This window comes from Neomonachus schauinslandi, chromosome X, assembly GCF_002201575.2.
Source record: "Neomonachus schauinslandi chromosome X, ASM220157v2, whole genome shotgun sequence".
NCBI lineage: Eukaryota > Metazoa > Chordata > Mammalia > Carnivora > Phocidae > Neomonachus > Neomonachus schauinslandi.
The window spans coordinates 17899932-17926727 of NC_058419.1; the positions used below are offsets into that span (position 1 = coordinate 17899932).

General features: G+C 43.4%; 1 pseudogene; it reads left to right on the forward strand.

Moving 5' to 3' along the window:
* The first annotated feature begins 2267 nt into the window (after positions 1-2267).
* On the forward strand, positions 2268-14182 carry LOC123323423 (annotated as a pseudogene).
* Positions 14183-26796: the final 12614 nt, after the last annotated feature.

Sequence of the window (26796 nt, forward strand, 5' to 3'; positions counted from 1 at the left end):
ATGAGTGATGACACACGGTCCTTACCTTGAATTCTGAAAAAGGTAGAGGACCATTTGTTCCCCAAGTCTATATAGACACTGACTGTGTGTCTTGCCCTTTGTTAGGTGCTGGCTGGATTGGAAGAGGTAGAGCTCCAGATGCAGAAAATATGATTCTTATCTTCAAGGAACTTACCATGGGAATTGAAATAATTTTTAAAAACCACTAGCAATCACCCAAGAAACAAGCACACACTGTGTAGTACAGGATTCAGCCTTGAGCAACTTCAGCAAAATGGTGGGATAGGAAGCTCCAAGGTCTTGTTCCCTATGGAAACACCAAAACCAAAAAATCTGGCTAAATAGTCTTATAGTAGCAGTGGAAAACAGTCAAAGGTCTACAGCAACCAAGTGAATGTCCAATCAAGAAAAAGCTACATTCAAGACAGAAGGAAAATTTGTGGCATTTTTGTCACCCTTGCCCATTCCCTCCCTGGTGCAGCATGGTTTTGGCGGGGGAGAAGGTGGCAGCCCAGTTCCCAGTTCCCTACCTAGAACCAGAAGGAGCAGCACAGACTTTATTTGCAACATTCTAACCTAGCTGGGGGATGCCTGATGGACTAGTCTCTGTTTTGCTCAACTCAGATCTCAGGTGAGGAGAAGCACTGGGGCTTAGGAAAGCTGCAGGGAGACTAAGACCCTTTGGCAAGATATAATGGGTACAGACATATAATAGGCCAGCTAAGGATCCAGAAAGAAGCTGGTGTGAGACTATTTGAGAAATTAACACATTTAAAAAAGCAGCTGTATATACAGAAGAATCAAAAAAGCCAGACACAAGCCCACATAAGATGCATGCTTAGAAAAGACCTGAGAAGATCTTAAGCTTTCTCCATGAGCTGAACCCAAGGCTCAGGGCACACCCAGCAAAATCGCAAAAGACTTCAGCACAGAGCCAATGTGCAAAGACTGGAAGGTGGCTGTTTTTTTTCAAATGCCCAATCAAAAAAAATCATAAAGGATATAAAGAAACAAGAAAATATGGTCCATTCAAAGGAAGAAAATAAAGTAGCAGAAACTGTCACTGAAAAAACAGGCATCCGACTTAGTAGAAAGAATTCAAATATGGTCAAAGAACTAGAAGAAATATGGACAAAAAAATAAAGTAAATCAGGAAAATGATATATGAACAAAATAGGAATCGCAACAAAGAGATAGACGTTATTAAAAGGAACCAAACAAATTCTGGAGCTGAAAATGCAAGAATGGTTCAACATAATAAAGGCCATATGTGGAAAACCCACGCTAACATCATATTCAATGGTCAAAGACTGAAAGCTTTTCCTCGAAGATCAGGAACAAAAGAAGAATCTTCCCTTCTGCCACTTCTATTCGATGTAGTATTGGACATTCTACCTCGAACAATTAGGCAAGAAAAATAAATAAAAGGCATCCAAATTGTAAAGGAAGTAGAATCATCTCTGTTCACAGGTGACATGATCTTATATGTAGACAACATTAAAGATACCACAAAATCTCCTAGAACTAACAAATGAATTCAGCAAAGCTGCAGGATACAAAAAACAGTTGCATTTCTATGCAATGAACAAACTGAAAAGGAAATGAAGAAAACAATTCCACTTACAATAGCGTTGAAAAGAATAAAAGAGGAGTAAGCTTAACCAAGGAGGTAAAAGACTTCTACACTAAAAACTAAAAAAATATTGCTGAAAAAATTATGAAAGACACAAATAAATGGAAAGACACCCCATATTCATGGATTGGAAGACTTAATGTTAGTACCCAAGACAATGTACAGATTTAATACAGTCTCTACCAAAATCCCAAAATAGAAAAACTATCCATCCTAAAATTCATATGGAATCTCAAGGGACCCTGAAGAGCCAAAACAATCTTGAAAAAGAAGAATAAAATTGGAGGATTCACTTTCTGAATTAAAAACTTTCTATAAAGATATGGTAAGCAAAACAGTACGGTGCTAGCATAAGGATAGACATATAGATCAATGGACTAGAATAGAGAGCCCGGGGGCAATTGGCTGGCTCAGTTGGTAGAGCATGTAACTGACTCTTGGTCTTGGGTCATGAGTTCGAGCCCCACATCGGTGTAGAGATTACAAAAAATAAATACATAAATAAGAGAGAGCGAGCCCAGAAATAAGCCCTTGCATATATGATCAAATTATATTTGACAATGCCAAGACCTTTCAATGGGTAAGATAGTCTTTTCTACAAATGGTGCTTAAAAAAACACCCCTGAACATCGACATGCAAAAGAATGGGAACTACAAGGTAGGGAATATGAGCATCAAATAGGGGGTTGGACTATAGCCCAACAACTCAAAGGAGTACTAGGCTTGCTCTAACTGGCCATTTAAGACTTAAAGTTTCACTCCAGGGATGAAGCCAACCACAACTGCTTACAACAGAGGTTCTCAAACTTGAGCCTGCCTCAAAATCACCTGGAGGGCTTGTTAGAATACAGATTGCTAGGCCCCACTTGCAGGGTTTCCAATTCAATAGGTCTTGGGAAGGGCCCCCGAATTTGCATTTCTAACCTTTCTCCAGTGAATGCTGATGCTGCTGGTCTGGGGACCACACTTCCGGAACCACCTGCCCAGGGTAAAAGGCTTCGGTCCACTGGAGAACTTCAGATCAGTAACCTCCTCAGGGTTGAGAAAGGCCTGGCTGCAATTTAACTCCTTTGCCAGGAAATTTGCTGATGTTTCAGGCATAGTATTCAGCCTGGCCTCACTTTACTATGATGAGCCAGGCCAACCTGCTTGCTAGTGGTTGTGGTCCAGGGATGTGAAAGGCTTGATGTGTTGGCCTGGGATTTTCTGAGGTCTGCTCAACAAATCGCACCTGTTCTGGCTTTCTGTTGTGGTTTTTATGTATAGAGTGTTCCCAAAGGGAGTTATTAAATTGAATCCACTGATAATCAATCACAGGTGAACTTGGCCTTTATTACATATTACCTTGCGGAAAGCCACATAGTCAAGTGCCCCTCTTTTTTGAGTCTATAGTTTCTGATTCCCCTGGTCTTCTCTTTCTATAGTTGTCTGAATTCTGAAAAAAAAAACTTATCTTTGGGAGGAAAGCTGCCTTTCTGTGACTCTTCTTGCAGAAGCAGGCCAATCTCTGGGAGCATCTCACTATAATGTAATTTTGAATTTTTGAATTTTCTTGAGCATGTCTCCTTCCCGATGTTTTATTGAAGTGAGGGTCTTTCATCTGAGTTCTTTTCTGCCTTCTGGTACTAGAAGCTTGTGGTGATGCCACTCTGCTTCAGTTCATTCTGATCAAGCCCTTCAGTGTGAAACTGGGCGAATAACTTTCCCAGGTGGTCTTTGAAAGGGCCAGGTTTATAAATGATTGGTGTATGTTCTTATATATAAAGTTGATCATCCAATGATTCTAAAAGCACAGAGTGCTTTGAGGTTTAGAGCAGGGTAAGTGAAGGTTTACTCTGGTAAGGATTTCATTAAATGTTTTCATTAAAATGTCTACTGATTATCTTTTGCTGCATAACTACTCCCAAATCAGTGCCAAAACAATTTAGCTCAAAATTCCCTGGATTGGCAATCTGAGCAGAGCTCAGCTAGTGGTTCACCTGGTCTTGGCTAGGTTTTTTCTTAGAGCTGTGTGCACCTGCTGGGTCAGCTGCGGGCTGCTGGCTGCTGGCTCTAAGATGGTTTGCCTCAACTGGAAGTCATGTGTGTTTCGTGGTCTCTTATCCTCCAGCAAGCTCATCTGGCTTGATCACATGGCAACTGGGTAGGTTCCCAGAGAAAGAGGTGTGCAGTATCCCCTGAGGCCTAGGCTCTGAGCTGACATACTCTCATTTCTGTCATATTCTATTGGCCAAAGTAAGGCACAAGTCCAGCCTGGGTTCAAGGGATAGAAAAACAGATTCTACCTCTTGGTGAGATGAGCTAAAGTCACATTGCAAAGGGCTTTGTCAGAGGGAGAAAAAAAGGATTGTGGCCATTTTTGCAACCAACTGCAAAGAGTCACCTCAGGGCCCTTGATCATGCTGGTCTCTTTTCCTGGAACTCTTTTGTCTTCACCCTTCTCATGGTTGGTCCTTCTCATCCTTCAGATCTCAGCTTAATTATCACATCTTCTGAGAGGTTTTCCTACCAGCTTGTCCTGTAATTCATTAATATAATTCTCTATTTAAAATCCCTGCTTTTCTTCTTTCAAGTACTTATCTCATTTTGTAATTGTATTATTTGGGCTTATCAATTCCTCTCAATTGCACCAATAGAATGAAAGTTCTATAAGGTCAGGGAATAAGTTTGTCTTTTTTACCGCTGTATCAATGGTATTCAGTCTAGTGCCTGACACAAAGTGGGCCCTCAGTGAATATATGTCGAATGAATGAATGAATTGAATGGAAGCAGGGAGTGATATAATCTATCTAAATGAGGAACAGATCGAGCATTTCAGAAGAGGGTAGAAGGACTGGTTGGGCGTTGTAACAAGCAGAGCATAGAAAGGAATCTTTCTAGAATCTGTTTTTCTATCCCTTGAAAGAAGATCAATAAAAAGGTCCAGTGGCGGGGGTGGGGGATGCCTGGGTGGTTCAGTCAGTTAAGAGTCTTGCTTTCGGCTCAGGTCATGATCTCGGGGTCCTGGGATCTAGCCCCACATCAGGCTCCCTGCTCAGAGGGGAGTCTGCTTCTCCCTCTGCCTCTGCTGCTCCCCACACTTGTGTTCCCTCTCTCAAATAAATAAATAAAATCTTTTTTAAAAAGGTCCAGTGGGCTCTCACCACCAGCATGATGTCCTTAAAGGGGTCCTGATAAGGTGCTTTCTCCCCAGGGTGGTCCTTCATACCTGAGGTTAAAGCATCTTGGGGCTTGGAAAAGACCTTGAAGCCTAAGATGACTTATTTCAAACCAAGAATCAGGGCCTGTGGTTTGCCAAAGAGTCATTTTTCTGATTCATGATTGTGTTAAAATAAGAGGGCTAAACATGTAATAGAAATAAAAATTTTTTTATATGTTTAACAAATCATTATCACCAGAGGAATAAAATGATGAGAAATGATAACTTATTTGGGGAAAGGGGGCATAGATGGTTGCCATGCTTCAAGGCCACCTGCCTGGAATCTGGGATTTCAGCTCTGAGTATCAATCCTTTAAGTCTTGAGGCTCTTGGCCTTTAAGCCACTGCAAATCTAGAATTTTCCCAAGAACCAGTCCTGTTCTCAGCTCTCCTGTGCTAGACACTAGGGGGATGGTTCTTACTGAGGCTGATTTTCCACTTCAGGGATTTTGACAATATTTTCACTGATTTTTGGTTGTCACAGTTGGGGAAATGCTACTAGCATACAGCAGGGTAGAGGCCAGAGGGACTGCCAGACATCCTACAACGCACAGGATAGCACCCACAACAAGACAGCCTCCTCACTGCACCATTATTTACAATAGCCAGGACATGGAAACAACCTCAGTGACCACTGACAAATGGACAGAGACAATGTAGTATATATACACAATGGAATATTATTCAGCCATAAAAAAGAAGAAATCTTGCCATTTGCAGCAACGTGGATCAACTTTGAGGGCATTATGATAAGTGAAGTAAGTCAAACAGAGGAAGACAAATGCTATGTGATCTCATTTATATGTGGAATCTAAAAAAACCAAACTCATAGAACCAGAGATCAGATTTGTGGTTGCCAGAGGTGGGCATGAGGAGTCAGTGGGGGGTGAGGGAGATTGAGTGAAGGTGGTCAAAAGTTTTAATATTAGTAAGTTATGGGCACCTGGCTGGCTCAGTTGGTGAAGCATGTGATTCTTGATCTTGGGGTTGTGGGTTCGAGCTCCACGTTGGATGTAGAGATTACTTAAAAATAAAATCTTAAAAAATTAATAAGTCCTTGGGGATGTAATGTACAGCATGGTGACTATAGTTAATAATACTATATTGCATATATATTTTTTGTTTTACTATATTGTATATTTAAAAGTTGCTAAGAGTGTAGTTCTTAAAAGTTCTCATCACAAGGAAAAAAGTTGTAACTCCATGGGATGATGTTAACTAAACTTAATGTGATGATCATTTCATAATACATAAGTACATCAAGTCATTGTGTTGTACACCTTAAACTTACACAATATTGTATGTCAGTTATATGTCCATGAAACTGGAAAAAGCTTCTGCACAGCAAAGGAAACAATCAAAAAAACTAAAAGGCAACCTACTGAATGGGAGAAGATATTTGCCAATGACATATCTGATAAAAGGTTAGTATGGAAATATATAAATAACTGATACAACTCAACACCCAAAAAACAAATAACCCAATGAAAAAATGGGCAGAAGACATGAACAGACATTTCTCCAAAGAAGACATTCAGATGGCCAACAGACACGTGAAGATGCTCAATATCACTTATCATCAGGGAAATGCAAATCAAAACTACAAAACAGTATGGAGTTTACTCAAAAAATTAAAAATAGAACTACCCTACGATCCATCATTTACACTATTGGGTATTTACCCCCAATATATAAAAACACTAATTCAAAGGGATACGTGAACCTCTTGTTTATTCCAGCATTATCTACAGTAGCCAAATTATGGAAGCAGCCCAAGAGTCCATCGATTGATAAATGGATAAAGAAGAGGTGGTATAGGGGTGCCTGGCTGGCTCAGTCGGTTAAGCATGCAACTCTTGATCATGGGGTTGTTAGTTCAAGCCCTATGTTGGGTATATATGAGCAACATATGTAGAGCATATAGTTATACAGAGCATATAGAGAGAGTGTGTGTGTGTATGTGTGTGTGTGTATATATATATATATAATGGAGTACTGTTCAGCCATAAAAAAGAATGAAATCTTGCCATTTATAATGACATGGGTAGAGCTAGAGAGTATTATGCTAAGCGAAATAAGTCAGAGAAAAGCAAATACCACATGATTTCACTTATATATGGAATTTAAGAAACAAAACAAATGAGCAAAGGAAAAAAAGGAGAGAGAGAGAGAAGTCAAGAAATAGACTCTTAACTATAGAGAACAAACTGATGGTTACCAGAGGGGAGGTAGGTGGGGGGATGGGGATGAAGAGTGCGCTTATCGTGATGCACACTGAGTAATGTATAGAATTGCTGAATCCCTATTTGTACACCTGAAAGTAATATAACACTGTATGTTAACTCCACTGGAATTAAAATAAAAAATTTAATAAAAAATTATAAAATGAAATAAATATAAACGTATAAATGTGTAAGAAATATAAATGTATAAAAATATTTCTGTATAACAAAAAAAACCCCCTAGAAAACAAAACAAAACAAACAACAACAACAAAACAATCAGCCAGCCCCCAAATGTCAATGGTGCCAAAGTTGAGAAACCCTGCTGTCAAGGACAAGGCCTGGAATGAAGCGCATTAGTGGGTATGAAGAAAGGCATCTGACACAGTTGCCACATGGATGAATCTGGAAGACATCATGCTACATGAAATAAGCCAGTCTCGAAATGTCAAATACTGTATGACTCCACTTATATGAGGCCCCCAGGGCAGTCAGATTCATAGAGACAGAAGTTATATGGAATTATAGTTGCAAAAGGCTGGGGGAGCGGGATATGAGTTATTGTTTATTGAATACAGAGTTTCAGTTTGGGAAGATAAAAAAAATGTTCTAGAGAAGGATGGTGGTGATAATCACACAACAATGTGCCTATGCTTAATGCCACTAAATCATACACTTAAAAGTGTTTTTAAAAATAGCATCTGAATAGACATTCACCCAAGGAAGATATACACATGACCAAGAAAGTACATGAAAAGACACTCAACATGATTAGTCATTATGGAAATGCACATCCAAGCCACGATGAGATACCACTTCACACCCCGCAGGACGACTAAAACCAGAAACAGACACAAATGCTGGCAAGGACGTGGAGAAAGCAGAACCCTTATACTTCACTGCTGGGGTTGTAAAATTGTGCAGCCCCTTCGGAAAATAGTCTGGCAGCTCCTCAAAAAGTGAAATCTATTGCTACCATATGACCTCACAGCTCCACTCCTCTGTATACACACAAGAGAACTGAAGACCTAGCCACACAACTTGTACACAAAGGTTCCACAGCAGCATTATTCCTAATAGCCAAAAGAAAAAAATAGAAGCAATCTAAATGCCCATCAGCTAATAAATGGACCTTCAAAATGTGTTATAGGTACACCTTGGATTATTACTTGGCCATAAAAAGGAACAAAGTGCTGATCCATGCCATCATATGAATGAATATGGAAAACATGATGCTAAATAAAAGAAGCCAGCCAGAAAAGACCACATATTCTTTGATTCCATTTACTTTTTATTTATTTATTTGGTGATTTTATTTTGAGAGACAGAGACAGAGAGTGAGCACAAGCCTACGAGCAGAGGGGGAGAGGGGCAGAGGGAGGGAGTGGGAGAATTTTAAGCAGGCTCCACGCTAAGCGGAGCTTGATCTCACCACCCCGAGATCATGACCTGAACTGAATATATGATTCCATTTACATGAAATTTCCAGCATAGGCAAATATTAGAGTCACAAAGTAACCTAGTGCTTGTTATGGTCTGTATAGAAAGGGGGATGGGGAATGACTGCTAACAGGTAAAAGTCTGTTTTGAGGGTGATGGAAATGTCCTACAATTAAATAGTGATGATTGTTTCACAATTTGGTAATATGTTTAAAGACACTGAAATGTAGACTTTAAATGGGGGAATTCTGTGGCATGCCCACTAGATCTCAATAATGCTATTATAAATCAGTGATAGACAATATTCTTTTTAAAAACCTAGAAAAAAGTACAATTCAGTATCCAGCGTTAATATCGTTACATTCCCACTTTCTGTTGGAAGCCATTTAACACAGACTACAACATTGCTACAGAAAATTAGCTATTGATAGTTTGGGTCCAAATTATCTAGCACAGACTATGGAATGGAAAAAACAAGAGTGGGAAGATTTACCTCAAATTTTTACAAAAGTTTAGGTAATAGCAACAAAAAGTTCAATGTCAGAAGTGCAAGTGGACAACGGACTGCGCTATCGTATTTCAAAGAGCTTATGAGTGTGCGTGCACATGTGTGTATGATAGATATATGTAAGAGATATGTCTATACTTCGGATCAGCACACATGAAAGGAAATCATCTTTTGCCCAAATACTCCTAGAAGGCATGTCTCCCAAATACAAAGTCATCACATTTGTCAGTTTATCCCAGTGTGGGCTGGACCAGGTTTCAAAAGGGCCAGGACGAGGGTGAAGTCAGTGAATGCAAGTCTTGGCAAGTGCAAAGTCAGATCCTATATTCATTTAACATGTTAACATTTTGTTCACGATGTTCTTTTGCGTGAATATTGATATTTCAGCAATGTTGCATTCAGAGAGCACTAATCTTGATTGCTGAGGTTTTGGTGTCCCCTCCAATTCTGTGCCCGAGGTGAGTGCCTCACTTACCCTGGCCTAGTCTCCCCCCTAGTCCAGTCTTTTCTGTTGTCAAGCTTGGGCCATCTCTGGTTTGATGCCACCATATTTTAGCTTTGATTCTGCTGACTTTACATTCTAGCAAGGTTACCCCAAAAGGGGAAAATGGTGGCGAGAGCAAAGCTCTCATGTTCTGCAGCACTGGGCCATGTGAGGAGGGCAGGAGTCAATGGTTAGATGGTGTCTGTTTACAGTGCTCCTGGATGAGGGAGGTTCTGCTATAATCATGAATCATGGAAATGGGTCTAAGACGAGTTGAGTTGTTTCTGTTCTCCCTCCATTAAAGTAATTGTGAATTGTTTGCCTCAGAGAGCCAGAGGTCTTCCCAGAGGTTGTCCCCAGCTCCTCCGTTTTGATGAACAGCTTTCTAAAACCTATTTAGGCACTTTTTTTAAATTAAAAAAGGCACGGGGAAAGGGGCCCCACGTAGGACTCCGTGCTCAGCAGGGAGTCTGCTTGAGTTCTCTCTCCCTCTCCTTCTGCCCTTCCCCCTGCTCTCTCGCACATGCTCTCTCTTTCTCTCAAATAAACAAATAAAATCTTCAAGAAATAGGGGGAGGTGACAATCACTGAAGTTACATTTGAATGTTTGAGAAGCAGTAGAATGAAGTAGTTGAGATCCACTGGTCTCAGACTGAGACAGGCCTGGGTCCTCTCCTGTTACTAGCTGTGTGTCCTCGGAAAGCTTTCTTCAGCCCCCGAGCTTCTGTTTTTACATTTTTTAATGGGGCAACGACAGGACTTACCTCATGGCTCGGTGATTGAAGATGATGATGATGGCGGGGCTGTTTTGAGGCAGGCTACATCTCTGCCGGTCAGGGGGCTCTTCGGGGACCTCAGTGCTAGGATGACAGTGGTCTATGAAGGCAACTTGTCAATCCCCCTCAAAACCTACACAGTCTGTTTTTGTAGAAAGAATCAAAACGTTTCTCTTTCAGCTTTCTCTCTCTCTCACTCCCTTTCGTCATGTCCTTACCCAACCACCCCCCCAGCCCCCGCCTCAACCCCCCGCCAATATAGACTTCTCTATGTCCTAGACACTCTCGCCTCAGGCTTCTCCCTGGGGAATCAGGGCTGTGATTTTCACTCTTGAACCTTATGTGTCACCCCCTCTCCCTTCACCTCTAATAATAAGGTCTCAGACATTGACAATCAGTTTCCCTCTCTCTGTCTCTCTCTCTCTTTCTCTTTCCATGTGTGTCTTATTCTCTCATTAAAGAAGTAGAAGTAGTAGGAGCCAAGTATTTGAAATGCCGAAAACCTGCCCTTTCTAAATATCCTCACAAAAAGGAAAACCAAAACACTATATGGAGAAATACGCTTTTAAAAGAAGATGTGGTGTATATATATACTATGGAATATTACTCAGCCATCAAAAAAAAAAAAAATGAAATCTTGCCATTTCCAATGACGTGGATGGAACTAGAAGGTATTACACTAAGAGCAATAAGTCAATCAGAGAAAGATAATTATTATATAATCTCACTGATATGTGGAATTTAAGAAACAAAACATAGGATCATAGGGGAAGAGAGGAAAAAATAAAACAGGACAAAACCAGAAAGGGAGAAAAACCATAAGAGACTCTTAATCATAGGAAGCAAACTGAGGGTTGCTGGAGGGGATGGGGGTAGGGAGATGGGATAACTGGGTGGTAAACATTAAGGAGGGCACGTGATGGAATGAGCACTGCATGTTACATAAGACTGATGAATCCCTGACCTCTACCTCTGAAACCAATAATACATTATATGTTAATTAATTGAATTTAAATTTAAAAAATAAATAAATGAGAAAAAGAGAACTTTTAAGATTCCCTGGGTGGGAATTCCCAAAGCAAGATTTCTAGGTAGGAACACACTGCAGCCAGAGTAGAGAATAGCCAACTGGAAAAGGAGAGGAAACCGAAGTGGCCTTTGTCACTGCCATCACTGGGGTTATTGGAACCCAGCAAGGCTGTGGAAATAATTAGTGACATCTATATGCATGAAACAAATAACCTGATAATATGGAGCACGCCTGCCCTTCAAATTATTTCAGCGTAGTAGGGGGTAACGTGGACCATGGTGTTGCTCGCTTCCCAGTAGGCCTTAATGAGATTCCTTGTTCTCATGCTGTACCTGGGCTGGGGAAGGAATGGGAAAAAAAAAAAAACCCAAAGTGGAAGCAAAAATGCATATTTGCTTGCTATCATTTCTTTTTTTTAATTTAATTTTTTAATTTAAATTCATTAGCCAAAAAACTTAAATCAGCCAACACATAGTACATCATTAGTTTCAGATGGAGTGTTCAACAATTCATCAGTTGCATATAACTCCCACACCCAGTGCTCATCACATCACATGCCTTCCTTTAATGCCCATCCCCCAGTTACCCCATCCCCCCACCCACCTCCCTTTCAGCAACCCTCAGTTTGTTTCCCATAGTTAACAGTCTCGCATGGCTTGTCTCCCTCTCTGATTTCTTCCCACTGAGTTTTCCCTCCCTTCCCTTATGATCTTTTGCACTGTTTCTTATATTCCACATAGGAGTGAAACCATATAATTGTTTTTCTCTGATTGACTTATTTCACTTAGCACAATACCCTCCAGTTCTATCCACGTTAATGTAAATGATGGGTATTCATCCTTTCTGATGGCCGAGTAGTATTCCATTGTATATATATATATATATATATATATATATATATATATATATATATATAGTATTGTATACTACTACTTTGTGTATATATATATATATATATATAATTAGCTTCATCTGTTGAAGGACATCTGGGCTCCTTCCACAGTTTGGGTATTGTGGACATTGCTACTATGAACACTGGGGTGCAGGTGCCCCTTCGGATCACTACATCTGTATCTTTGGGGTAAATAACTAGTAGTACAATTGCTGGGTCCTAGGGTAGCTCTATTTTTAACTTCTTGAGGAACCTCCATACTGTTTTCTTGCTATCATTTCTTCATTGAAACCAGGTCAGGGTCACTATTGTGACAAATGCCAAAGGAAAGAGGGACAGTGGGGTGTCATGCGTCTGTCCCCAGACAGGAGCAGGATCCCTTTACCTGGTTTCCAAGTGTCTTTGGAGAACTGGATGGTTTTCTTCTCAAACACTCTCCACATTGAGGCTGTTTCTCCCTACGTCTGTCTGTTTTTGCCTCTGTCTCCCTCCTTGTGTCCCTCCCTCCCCCCTTCCCTCTGGCCTCCGTAGTTGCCGCAGCTGGGATTTCCAGCATGTATTTACCTTGCAGGCAGCCAGGCAGTATTATCAAAGCCTACTCACTCTTCTTACCTTTGGGCGAGGGGAGCGGGCTGGGGAGTGAGAAGTGCTCAGACAGGTTTTCTCGGCAGTTTATTTTGTTGCCCGTGTGGCTTGGTTTGCCTGCTGGAAGCAATGAGTCTTCAGGGCGGGACACCCTGCACAAACAGCATTCACTGATCTCTGTGAGCTTTGGAAGCGTGCGGAGAAAATACCGAGACCTCAAGGCCGAATCCCTGACTGGGGATCTGAAAGAGTCTCCAGCAGCATAGCTGGAGTCCAGATTCTGTCTGGAGCTGATCTCTGACATCAACAGGAGAGAAACACCGTCGACTACTTTTCTGGCTGGCAAGGAGTCTAGAAATGTGTATTACAATATGCCAGGGGTTTTAAAAGCAGACTTTGGTTTCTTCTTGTTCTCGATAGCATACAGAGCAATGCCCAAAGGAGTGTTTGCATTCAGCAGAAGCCCCTTCTAATGAGCTTGTATTAAGAGGTCTGGTTGTATGTGGTTCCTTTAATTCCCAGTGTCTGTGCCCATGAAAATCAGATAGACCAAAAGCATGAACGGTTGTGCAAATACCAGGAGACCTCCTCCCTGGTATTCGGTCTGTTCTTGGTTTGATGAGTGAGAGCTCCCCTGCCAGCACTTTTCAACAAAGAAACTTTTGGGGGGGGCAGGGTGCCTGGATGGCTCTGTCGGTTGAGCGTCTGACTCTTGGTTTTGGCTCAGGTCGTGATCTCAGGGTCACGGGATCAAGCCCCACATCAGGCTCCACGCTCGGCATGGAGTCAGCTTGAGATTCTCCCTCTCTCTCTGCCTCTGCCCCATCCCCTGCTTGTGCTCTCTCTTTCTCTCTCTCTCTCTCTCAAATGAATAAATAAATAAATAAATAACATCTTTTTTAACAAAGAAACTTTTTGGAGAACCCCAGAATGCTCATGGTGGCTACGTTGATCCCTGGCCAACTCTGCAGTTTCTTCCAGTGGTTGTTTTGGTGTAAAAGAGCTGTGTTACAGCAGTAGTACCCCGGAGGAGTATGAGGAGACAAGTGAAAGACCCAAAACAAAGAAAAAGCAAAAGGCCCAGGAGACTCCACAGGAGAATGGAACGGAAGACCCATCTGTCGTTGTCTCCAAACCCAAGAAAAAGAAATCCGTTTCCAAGGAGGAGTGGTTAGTGGTGATCCTGACGACACAGCTGGCAGTGGACGTCTTCCCAAGAGGAAGAAGTCTGCCCCCAAAGAGGAACCAGGTAGTGATGCTGAAGAGGCAGCAAATAGGAGCCTCCCCAAGGATAAGAGGAAATTCTCTTCCAAGGAGAAGCCACTCAGCAGTGGACCTGAAGAGGCTGCCGGCAGTAAGAGCAGGAGCTCCAAGAAAAAGCAAAAGCTCCAGAAGCTATCCCAGGAAGATTAGAATGGATGTTTACCTGGTGGGGGGCATAACCCACATGACGTTTCCCAACCCATCCCTTACATCCCAATAAGAACAATTTCACAAGACGCAAAAAGAAAAAAAAAAAAAAAGAGAGCTGCATTACGATCGTCTGTGGGAATGTAACCCAGCATGACCTCTATCAAAAACAGTATGAAGAGGGGCGCCTGGGTGGCTCAGCTGGTTAAGTGACTGCCCTTGGCTCAGGTCATGATCCCAGTGTCCTGGGATCGAGCCCCGCATCAGGTTCCCTGCTTGGCTGGAAGCCTGCTTCTCCCTCTCCCACTCTCCACCCCTCCCCCCGGCTTGTGTTCCCTCTCATGCTGTCTCTCTCTCTCTCTCTGTCAATTAAATAAATAAATAAATAAATAAATAAATAAATAAATAAAACAGTATGAAGATTCCTCAAAAAATTTAAAAAAGAATTTCCATATGATCCAGCAATCCCATTTCTGAGTATATAGCCACAAGAATTGAAAGCAGGATCTCAAAGAGATATCTGCACACCCGTGTTCATTGCAGCATTAGTCACAATACCCAAGAAGTGAAGCAATCCAAAGGTCTATCGATGGATGAGTGGAGAAACACAATGTGGGATATGCATACAGTGGAATATTATTCAGCCTTAAAAAGAAGGAAATCCTATTACATGTCACAATACTGTATGATTCCACTTACATGAGGTATCTAAAGTGGTCCAGCTTCTAGAAACAGAAAGTAGAGTGGTGGTTTCCAGGGGCAGAGGGGAGGGGGAAATGGGGAGATAGTAAATGGGTATAGAGTTTCAGCTGCAAGATGAAAACTTCTGGAGATCTGTTGCATGACAATGTGAATATACTTAACTGAATAGTTGTGTTAAAATTGTTAAGATGGTAAATTCTTCTTTTCTTTTTAGATTTTATTTATTTATTTGTCAGAGAGAGAGAGAGAGAGAGCACAAACAGGGGGAGTGCAGGCAGAAGGAGAAGCAGCGTCCCTGCTGAGCAAGAAGCCCCAAGCAGGACTCGATCCCAGGACCCTGGGATCATGACCTGAGCAGAAGGAGAAGCTTCAACGTACTGAGGCACCCAGGTGTCCCAAGATGGTAAATTATGTGTTACATGGTTTTTACTACAATTAAAAATTTAAAAACTACTGAAAATAAATAAAAATGAATCTGTACTGTAAAGTTTATGTTTTTGTGTGGGTCTTAGTGTTAGTTTTGTTCTAAAGACCCCTCCGGCTGCTCTCTCTCTCTCTCAGTAATTACATCAGAAGATGGACTCTCTCCAAAGTGCTGATTGTACTGATGGGGGTGGCCCTGCAAGGCATTGTACTCCGGCCCACTCTGTCCCTGGGTCGGGTGTGGCCTGGCAGCCAGCTCCCCCACATGCCTTCTGAAGGCCTGGCTTTCAGAAGATTCAGGCAAAAGGTGTGCATAGAAATTCCCCCACATCTGGCCAAACTGTTCTGATCTCCTACAGTGGCACGGGACACCGCGAACACCCTTTCCTCCTGCTCGCTGGTATGCACTAAAGCTGCTCTGCACACTGCTCCATCCTCCTCCTCACTGTGTCTTGTTCTGGAAGAGAGAATGGAGGTCTCTTCTGTTTCTGCTTTTCAATTATTTGCCTGAAAGAGGCCTAGGTCCACATCTCGGGGAAAACGTGGTAAATCGTGCCAAATGCGAGTCAAGTCTTCGGGTTTTTTCTCACCTCGATGTTGGGTCTTTAAAATGGTCTGAAATATTACTCTTTCACTCCAATGGATCCTAATAGGCTGCCTGGGTGTTGTACTTCCTCCTCAGTGGCAGGAGGTACCAAAAAAATTGTCCTTTCCTTTGGAGGGAATATCCCGGCAAGCCACAAACCACTGGGCATCTAAAACCTTAATTGCAGTGGGGTGTTCTCTGAATCTTCCTTGTGTTTTTCTCTTGCCCTCTGGATACCCCTGTGTCTTACCGGGGCTTCTAATGCACTCGCTACTTCTTGCTTTTCTGGTCCAATTACCATGATGTCATCACTAGAGCAGACCAATGTGATGTTCTGAGGAACGTTCAGTCCCTCCGGACTATAATAAGGCAGAGGGCTGGAAAGTTAATAGAGCCTGGGGGCAAGATCATAAACACATTTTACGGTCTTGTCAGTTCCATGTGAATGTGAACTGTCTCCTGTAATCTTTCCTGATAGGACGGAAAAGAGCTCGCTTTCCAGATCTCAAAGCCCACATACCACGACCCTGAGGCTGTGGTGAGTTACTCTAGAAAAGATACTTGATCCGGCACAGCAGCCCCAACTAAGGCTACTACTTGGGTTGAGTTGGCAGGCCACTGTCACTCTTTTGGATCTGTTTGGCTTTTGCAGTGTTGAGTCTGGTGAATTAAGTGGGGACAGGATGGCAAGAAGTAGCCCTACATCGTTTAGGTGTCTAAGGCTGGCGCTGATCTCTGCCATTCATCCGGAGAACTGTAACTTACCATACTTCCGGAGGCTAGAGGCAGGTCAGCAATGCATGTTGTCTTATAAGACAGAAGCTTTTTCATTGTCTGTAAGCTGGGGTGGGGGTGGCGCACGAGCTTTTCACAGGGGGGAGTGGGGTACTTCTGCAAGCCTGCAGGGGTCAGAGGAATCTGGGCACTCAAGATTTTTGAGTGCATCAACCCACATTCACCAGCCCAAGTCTTAGGGTTCCTTCCTAATCAGGGTCCCAACATCTCCATGCCAGGGGCGCCTGGGTGGCTCAGTTAGTTAAGCGTCTGCCTTCGGCTCAGGTCATGATCTCAGGGTCCTGGGATCAAGCCCCGCATGGGGCTCCTTGCTCAGCGGGGGAGCCTGCTTTTCCCTCTCGCTCTGCCTCTCCCCTCTGCTTGTGCTCTCTCTCACATAAATAATAAAATCTTAAAACAACAACAACAAACATCTCCATGCCAGACCTGTGGGGGACGAGGATTCAACCTTCCCTGGAGATCTGCTACTCTTATAATGAAGTCTCGGGCCTGACACTTAGCTGCCTCTTGCACTGGAAGGAGCAAAACGCAGTCTTAGGGCCCTTAACGTGACTTCATTCCGTTACAGCATCTCTCTCCCTAGTAGCGTGATTCTGAAGAACAGGAAAGCGCCGAATTTACGATTGATGTAAGTGGATCCTCAAAGGAGGGATGAGGATAAAGAAAGAGGGGACACTAGAGGGGCTGGTGGACAGAAAGTACAGAAGAAAAACTTTGCAAACTTGGCAACTTTTTGTTCCATTGCAGCGTCAGGTTCCATCGGCGAGGTGTGCTAATGAGCTGGGCTGTCACCAAGCTCCAGGCTTGATGGGTGAAGAAACACCAATCTGCAGCCTGTCAGGGGCCCGGTGGGAGACGGAGCTGTGTTTCCTGAGCAGTCTGGGGGCAAGGAGGCTCCTACCCTTTGTTCCAGGATTCGTGGCCTGAAGACCTGAGTGAGTTGTCAGTACGTTGTCCCTGCTTCTAATGGCCATCAGAACAAGCGAGGCATTTAGCTTGGGTGCATTTGTTTTCATTTTCATAAATGAATAATGACCGTACAACTCCAAAGAGAGCAAGGCTGAGCACTGTTGGGGACAAATGAATACCTTTGAGTACTTTATTGAAACTGCACATCAGAAGGAACACAGCCAAGGGGGTGAGTTTCTCACTGGATTACAGAGCGGGCTGGGAGACCGCCATGAGTTTTACTAGCAAGCGATCAAGTAGCCTTACTGTCAGACCCCTGAGAAGGGTATGAACAGGAAGCAGAAAGGATATGTTTATGCCTTGGGTGGGGGTGGTGGCTGGTCCAATCAAGAAGAACATAATATACCTACTTAGCCATTGATGATGCCCATGCTACCAGCTCAACCATTTCTCAGCCTTTCCCTGGGCCACTACCACAGTCTCCCAATTAGTCTCCCCGTCATTAGTCTCATCCCCTCTGATTCTTTTCTCCCAAGAGCGCCAGATAGATGTGGCTGCACCACAAACTTCTGACATCGCTCCCAACCTTAAATCCCGATTGTCTACAGGCTAAAGTTCCTTGTTCAGTCTTCCCAGGAGGTCCATGTTTTGACCTCTAGCCACAGCACACATTTTTACTGAGCACATACTACGAGCTAGTAGCATACTAACTGCTGTATGGGCATCATTTTGTCTTAAGCTTCATCACAACCCTGAGAAGTGAATATGATTATGGCTGCCGTTTTACAGATGGGGAAACTGAGCCATAGAATCCTTAATCTCCTTGCCCGATGTCATGAGGCTAGGAAACGGCAGAGTTGAAATTTGAACCCAGATCTCCCCGATACCCAAGCCCGTAATCGTGACCCCCACATCTAGACTGCCTGCCTCTCAAGCTTCATTTCCTGCTGTGTCTGCCCCCACTTCACCAACCGCCTGGTGAGGGCCCAGACCCTGTGCTTTAGTTCTTTGTTCACACTGTCATTTAAGTGGTCTTAAGTTTAAAGTTGTCTTTTTTAAGTTTTAAGTGTCTTCCCCTTTGACTGAAATTCTTGCAAGCAGAAACCATTGTTCACCTTTAAATCTGTACTAGCTATCTATTGCCGCGTAACAACATTACCACAAACACAGCAGCTTAAAGGAACACACACGTGTTACTTCACATTTTCTGTGGGCCTAGAACTCTGGCCACAGCTTAGCTGGGCCCTCTGCTTAAGGTCTCACAAGACTTGGGACGCCTGGGTGGCTCAGCTGGTTAAGCGTCGTCCCAGGGTCCTGGGATCGAGTCCCACATGAGGCTCCCTGCTCAGTGGGGAGCCCGCTTCTCCCTCTGCCGGCCGCTTCCCCTGCTTCTGCTCTCTCTCTCTCTCTCTCTGACAACTAAATAAATAAAATCTTAAAAAAAAAAAAGGTCTCACAAGACTGTAATCAAGGTGTTAGGTGGGACTTCTGTTTTACCTGAGGTTTTACTAGGGAAAGGATTTACTTCTAAGCTCGTGTGGTTGCTGACAGGATTCCATTCCTTACAGGCTGCCAGACTGAGGGCCTCAGTTTGTAGTTGGTAGATTTAGAGCTACCATGTTGCACAACTTCCCAGAGTTGTACATTAGGACAATCCTTTACTAAGTGCTCAGCTCAGTATTTGCTGGCTGAAAGCACAACTAAATCAGAGCTAGACCAGCTTAGGAACAATATTAACTGAGGTGGAGCATTACAGAAAGAGTTTCAACATGGGAATCCAGAGTTTCATTTGCCTGGGTCTTGTCTCTGTAAAACGAGTGGCATAACCCAGCTGATCTCTAAGGTCCCTTTCATCTTTACAAGTCTGAAATTCTAGATCATCTGTTTCTTTCCCGCCTTTATCACCCCAAATTTCTTCATGACATAATAATAGCTAATGCTTGTGTAGCATTTACTTGTGACAGATATTGTTCTAAATGATTTATATGTTTTAGATTCTCACAGCAACATTATGGGGTGGATTCTTTTATTTTCTCCATTATACGGATGAGGCAGCTGAGATTCATCAGTCTGGCTCCAGAGTGTAGGCAGTAACCGCTATGCAGTTGTTAACCTTAAAAATAAAACACTCAGGGCCGCCTGGGTGGCTCAGTCGTTAAGCGTCTGCCTTCGGCTCAGGTCATGATCCCAGGGTCCTGGGATCGAGTCCCACATCGGGCTCCCTGCTCGGCAAGAAGCCTGCTTCTCCCTCTCCCATTCCCCCTGCTTGTGTTCCTGCTCTCGCTATTTCTCTATCAAATAAAATAAATAAATAAATAAAAAATAAAACACTCAGTTATTTTACCAGCAAAAAAATGGGTGTATTTGGGAATAGCAGAGAATGGCAATTCGGGACAAGCAAGCTACTGCAAAAGCACAGGTAAGACAGAGAACAAAGCAGAAGAAGACTTCTTTATAGAGGAAAGGGGGAGTTGGGAGGGCTGATATGAACAAGACGACCATTGGTGTAAACTGGGAAGTTGGAAGTATGGCGGCTTCTCATTGGCCGAGCTGTGATGGTCTCTCATTGGCTGGGCTGTTGCCAGGGGAGCAGGAAATTTTTTCCTCTTCCAGCTCGGGTAATAAAGCAGCAGCTAAAGTAGTTAAGACTTGTGAGGTACCTCTCTTGCTGTTGGGTCTGCAGTGGGTGACCAGTGGTAGGGCACAAGAGCTCCCCCCTTCTGGTCTCCAGACTCCATTTTAAATGAGGTTTCCTTTTATTAATTTCCACACAGTATTGTCTTTCTAAAAGAGAGGCAGGTGAGGGAGCGAAGGGGAGGAAGCATTTTCAAGGCTTGGCCGGTCATATTGAGAATTCTTTTTCTTTCAAGGTTCAAATTTGAGGTCTTAGCAATAAAGGAGGGAAAAGGAAAGCCGGCCATTATTGCAGCTCTTTCTCCAAGCGGGCATCCCCCCAGAGCATGAAAGGCGAATTGGTAGAACCAAAGCTCAGCACAGCCAGCGAAGAGCAGTGGGAGAGAGAATACTGAAAAGCTGTTAACAGGGAATTAGAAGACTCAGTGCGGACTCCCTCCTCCCTCCATGCCCCAGGCAGTGACAGGCAGGCACCATCTCCCTTAGGTCCATTCTTTATCCGCCTTGGCTGGACAATGCCCCTTCCATGTTTGGAATTTCCAAGCAGAAAGACAAGTAGGTAGGGGTCATGCTGGTGTGGATGGCGGGAGCGAGTTGAGTGAGAGAGGCAGTGGAGCAGAACATACCCAAGAGTGACAGTTTCTTATTCATTAAATTATCAAGTCCCTGACAGAACAGACAGAGTCGAAGTAAATCCTTATTAGGCCTGAACTGGACTGGCTCAGTTCTGACACTTTGCTTTATATGTCATTCCTTTATTTCTCTACCAGGTATAATCCTATATCAAAGAGCAAGGTGTATTCTGACTTTTTATTGCTTTCCTGTGTAGTGGTGGTTTCTGGCGCAGGGAAAGATAGGGGGCTAAATCATGCATTGTGATCTCTCAACCCCTTTCCATCTAAATTAAATAGAAAGTCAGAATCATGGCAAGCTGCCTACTTTCTTCCCCCCTTGGAGACTACATTTTAGCTTTTGTGGAACAGAATCAACAATTTAATGGAGAGAAATAAAAATTTGTGCCCTTAATGATCACCTTGGAGAGAATGAAAACTCTGTCAACCTCCTTGACCCAGCCTGCAGACACAAAAGGGGAAGTGTAAGCTGACAATGCTTTCAGGCAACACCCTGGGGTGTGGGGGGATAGGAGATGGGCTCGGGGCTTCTGGGGCCCCATTTTCATTGAGTTAGCAATGGTGCCTGGGCAAATTTTTCCTGGGAGGCAACGGCACTTGCAGAAGTGTTTCCAAGCACGCTGTCTGCTTTTTCTTTTCACATCAAAATCGCTTGCAGAGGTTTAAAATAAAGGGCAGTGGGAAGTTCTATTCGGATGCATCATTAGGAGATTTTAATGGCAGACAGTTCAGAAATTCCAACCCAGCAGAGCGGTTAAGTATCATCATGGTTAGGAATGTGGACTTCCAAGCTAGACTGTCGGGGCTCAAGTCTGCAGGCTCCCACTCACTGGCTGTGTGACCATGGGCAGGTCACTCAACCTATCTGTGCCTCACTCTTCTCATCTGTACTATGAAACTAATAATAGTGCCTACAGCCATGGGGTTGTGATGAGGATTAAATGAGTTAACATTTGTAGAGTATTTGGAATAGTGCCTGGCAGAGTAAGCATAAAATATGTTAAGTCTTAAAGAAATAAACTGATATTTATTTATTCACTGCGGGCTAGGTCTTATGATGTAGATTTTCTCTTTTGTGTCACTCGGCTACACGGAACTGTAAGTATTGTTGTTTTTTTTTTTTAAGATTTTATTTATTTATTTGACAGAGAGAGACACAGCGAGAGAGGGAACACAAGCAGGGGGAGTGGGAGAGGGAGAAGCAGGCTTCCCGCCGAGCAAGGAGCCCGATGCGGGGCTCGATCCCAGGACCTGGAATCATGACCTGAGCCGAAGGCAGACGCTTAACGACTGAGCCACCCAGGAGCCCCTGTAAATATTGCTATTCGTCATTTACTGATATGAACATTGAGCCTCAGGTAGGTCATGTGACTTCACATAGGTTGTATGTTTCAGACCATAATTCAAAATCAATATGCCTCATTCAAAAGTGGAGGCTTTCACTTTCTAGGACCTTGGGATTTTGCTGCCCACTTTCTTGAAGGAGGCGGACCTTGAACAAACTTCTGATACCGGCTTTTCCAGCTTCCCTGGCGTGGTGACTGCAGGGGCTTCTGGCTGCCACATAGCTCAGTGTAGTATTCTCTGGTTCCGTTACTTCTCATTTTAGGAATATGCTTCTGGAAGGCACACTTAAATGATTGACTGTATCCTCTCTTGTTCCCTAAAAGAATTGGATAGTTGAGTCTGGCCTGACTTCTCCTCAGAGAAACCATATTGTCTTCCTTGAGCAGGTTACATTTAATTACAAGCTCATGGGAGCTTTGACAAATTTTGCCAGCCAGCTTGGTATTCAGCAGCCTGTATAATCTCAGCTACTATTCCTCACTCCCAATTTTCACTGTACACCTATGAATCCTTACTTCCCTTCGATATCAGCAACTGGGACCTCTACTCTGGGCCCTGCACTTTAGGGAAACTCTCTCTGACTGCCCTCAGGCTCCACCTCTCCTAATGGGATAAGGATTCTGTGGGGCCACTATTTTTAAGAAAAAAAAAACCACTTATTTCTTTTGAGAGAGAGAGAAAGTGCGAGCCGGGGGGTGGGAGTGAGGGAGAGGGAGAGAATCCTCAAGCAGACTCCCTGCTAAGTGTGGAGCCCAATACAGGCTGGATCCCAAGACCCCAAGATTATGACCTGAGCCAAAATCAAGAGTCAGACCCTTAACGGACTGAGCCACCCAGGCGCCCCCGGGGCCACTCTTTATGTAGCAAGAGTATAGTGGACATAGCAGGGTTTTCAGAGTTGGACATACCTAAATTTTAAGACCATGTCCACTGATTTAATAACTGTGATCATTGCGCAAGTTCACCTAACCTTTCTAGACCTATGTTCCTTCATCTGAGGCATCAAGTCAATAAGACAGACCTCAAAATGCTGTGAAAATTAAATAAGGTAATGAATGTAAAATATTCAGAAGGGTACCTGGCACCGAGACACTTCAGAATACTTGAGCTCTTCTTTGCATAATAACATTCTAGAATCACAGACTATGCAGTTTTACAAACATCGCCACAATTTCCCCCCTGATTTCCTTAAAATCCCCAGATGGCTATTGCCTGGTCCCATTCCCCTTGACTGATCTACACTGACATAGTTTGTAAATTAAGATCAGAATATCTTGCGTACTTAGCATTGTCTAATCTGGTACATCTATGGGATCTGATTCAAAATCCAGTATATAGGGAAAATGAGAAGGAAAGCAGCAAAGGGGGGGATAAAGAAGCATTTCTCGACTGTGATAGGATATGCTTCCAAGGCTGGCTACAAAATTATTTCGCAGCCCACATGCCCATTTGCCAATGGTCTTGCCATTCCTCCCATTGACAGGCAAATTTGGACTGGCCCTGTGACCTGTTCTGACCAATGGAATGTGGCAGGAGTGACAGTCGAACCTTGAGAGATCTTCAGCTTCTGCCTCCTTGTAGGGACCACTTCTTCTTGGAACCCAGCCATCATATTGTGAGAAAGCCCAAGAAGGCTCCCAGGGAGGCTCACGTGGAGGAAAAGCAAGGCCCCCAACCAATAGCTTCAGCTGAGCTCTTAGTCCGGAGCCAGCACCAATGGCCAGCCCTGTGAATAAGGCCTTTTTGGGCCTTCCAGCCATTCCAGAGACCCAGCCAACATCCTGTGAAGTAGGAGAACCATCCAATCAATCCACATAAGAAATAATAAATTGATGCACTCCCCAGAAGGGAGTGCAAAACACGGACCAAAAAGTCTTTGAAAAGAATGGATGAAGTGATGAGGAAATATCTTCTGTGGTTACCAGACGCCAGCTACACCTTCTCCTGTAAGGCCCACACCACCCCCAGGCATTGGTACTGCTATACTGTCTACTGAAAGCATCTTCCAGTGATGAAAAACACAGGGAGAAGGAAACACATCATAGCCCCTTGTCACAGATTTGAGGGAAGAGCCTCTTAGAAAAATTAATGGCACTTTGTACTGGTAGCACATCGACCTATTCTTCACATCTGTAGAAGTGACTTTTTTATAACTCTATTTTAATATTTTTAACAGCTATGCACAGCGGTCAGTGTGAAGAACATATATTTAGTTCCTACTTGTTTTGAATTGTCAGCCATCAACGAAAGAGGTAAGAGGTGGGAATAATTGAGTTCCCCATGTGACATTCGTCTAGAGGGACAGAGGCCTGCTGGGGGGACAATGTGTGTATTTTCGTGCAACGATTTTGGATGCTGTCATTGATTTTCCTTATCTTTGCATCGAAACATTATTTCCTGTTTTAAGTATTGCCTTCAGATCCCAGACAGGTTCTTCTCCTTCTCTGAGGGCTCAACTACTTTTGTGGTGTGGAAACCCTGAAACTTTAATGTACTGTAGTAAGACTAGATCTTTCCTTCTCACTCTACCATTATGGGAGGCCGTAGCCCACGGTTTCATGGTCTGGAACACACGATTGGACAAACACGAACCAGTATCTTGCACAATTGAGGTGAGACCTGCCACAGTATGTCCAAGCAGAAGTCATCATTTGGCCCTGAACCCCGTGATGACTGAGGTGAGGGGGGTCATCCTTAGCTATAGCATCTACCAGCCTAAATCTCTGATTCTACGTCCAGCAACTGAGATGCACAACAGGAAGTGGAAATGGTATTTTGTAGCCTCGCCCTCAATGGAAACCTTCTCTTGGAAAACACAATCCTAATCACCATGTATTGTTCACTTCGTTATATTTAGATGGGGGAAGGTATCTGATCAGAGGTAGCCAGAATTTTCAATCGCTGTTAACAAATTCTCAATAAGAGTAAATTTGTTTTCCCAGCAAAGGAGCAAATGCTCACTTGATTCAATGTTGCAAATAAATAATTAGAACATCCTGCCGAAAAGTAAAAGATTCACAGTGAAAAGGCATTTAAATACTGACCCTACTCAGTACAAGCCCTGGGCCCCACTGTTTCTTCACTTGGCCTGTCTCTCTGACCTCCTTCTTTTTCTCCAAAGGACATTTTCCCCAAATGCCAGTGCTCAAAGAGTAGATAAAGCAAGTCTGTGATGCCCGCCGTTGCATCCTAATTTCATTTAAACTACAATCCATTATTTTCTCCCTACGCATATTCAAGAACACATTGTTCATAATTTTTTCATCACTCTGTGATTAGAATAATTTGTATGTGTCCCTTGTACATTGGCCAGATAATGAAATAATCATTTGTGCATCTACGCAGTATTTTATACTTATTGTTCACAGTCTAATTCACTCTCTAAAGCCATTTTATCATTCTCTAACAAGGACGGGAGTCTTTGAGGCATCTGGTCAATGCGGACAGTTCATTTATTCATTCAGCAAATATTTATTGGGTATCTATTATGTGCGAGGCACTCTTCTCCACACTGGAAAACCAGACAAGAATCCTTGTCTTCGCGGAACTTACATGCTAAAGAGGAGAGAAAGGCAATAAACAAATAAAGAAGTAAAATACATGATGTGTAGGAGAGTAGAAAGTGTTATATAAAGATAAATGAGGAAGGGGGCAAGGAGTGTTTAGCAGGAGGTGTGTGTAATTTTTCAACAGGGTTACTGAGGAATGCCTACTACTAAGATGGCATTTGAACAAAGCCCTGAAGGACCTGAGGGAGCCCATAAGCTTTGTGGATACCCGGAAAGGAGCTTTCCTGGCAGGGAGAATAACAAATGCAAAGGCCCTGGGGCAGGAGTATGCTTGGGTGTGCCTGAAGAACAATAAAGTCCTCTGTCTGTAACAAGTGAGAGAGGGGAAGAAGAGGAGACAAGTCACAAAGATAATGGGTGAGGGTATTGTTTAGGTTCATGCAGCCTGCTGTAAGGGCTTTGTTTTGGGGGGGTTTGTTTTTTTAATATTAAATTTCAGTTAGTGAACATCCAGTGCACTATTGGTTTCTGGAGTAGAATTCAGGGATTCAATCCCTTACATACAGCACTCAGTGCCCATCACAAGTGCCCTCCTTAATCCCTGCCACCCATCTAGCCCGTCCCCCACCCACCGAGGGCTTTGTTTTTTAGATGAATGGGATGGGAAGCCCAAAGGCCATATAATCGGACATTTCAGCTGTTTGCCATGGAGAACTGACTACAGGGCGGTAAAATCCCTAGCAGGGAGACTAATGAAGAAGTGATTGCAGTAATCTAGGGACACGTTCGTGGTGTTTTGGACCAAGGTGGCAGCAGTTGGTGAGGGGAGAAGTGATGGCAGTCTGCGTGTATTTTACACATAGGAACGTCAGGATTTGCCAATGGGTTGGATGGAGGGCATGAGACAAAGAGCAGGCAAGGATGACTCCAAGGTTTTGGTCTGAGCAACTCTAAGTATTAGGTTAACTAAGACGGGCAGACTGGTGAAGGAGCCAGTTTGGGTGAAAAGGGGAGGAGGTTCTTTTTGGACATGGTAAGTATGCGGTGTCTCTTAGACATTCAAGAAGAGATGTCTAGTAG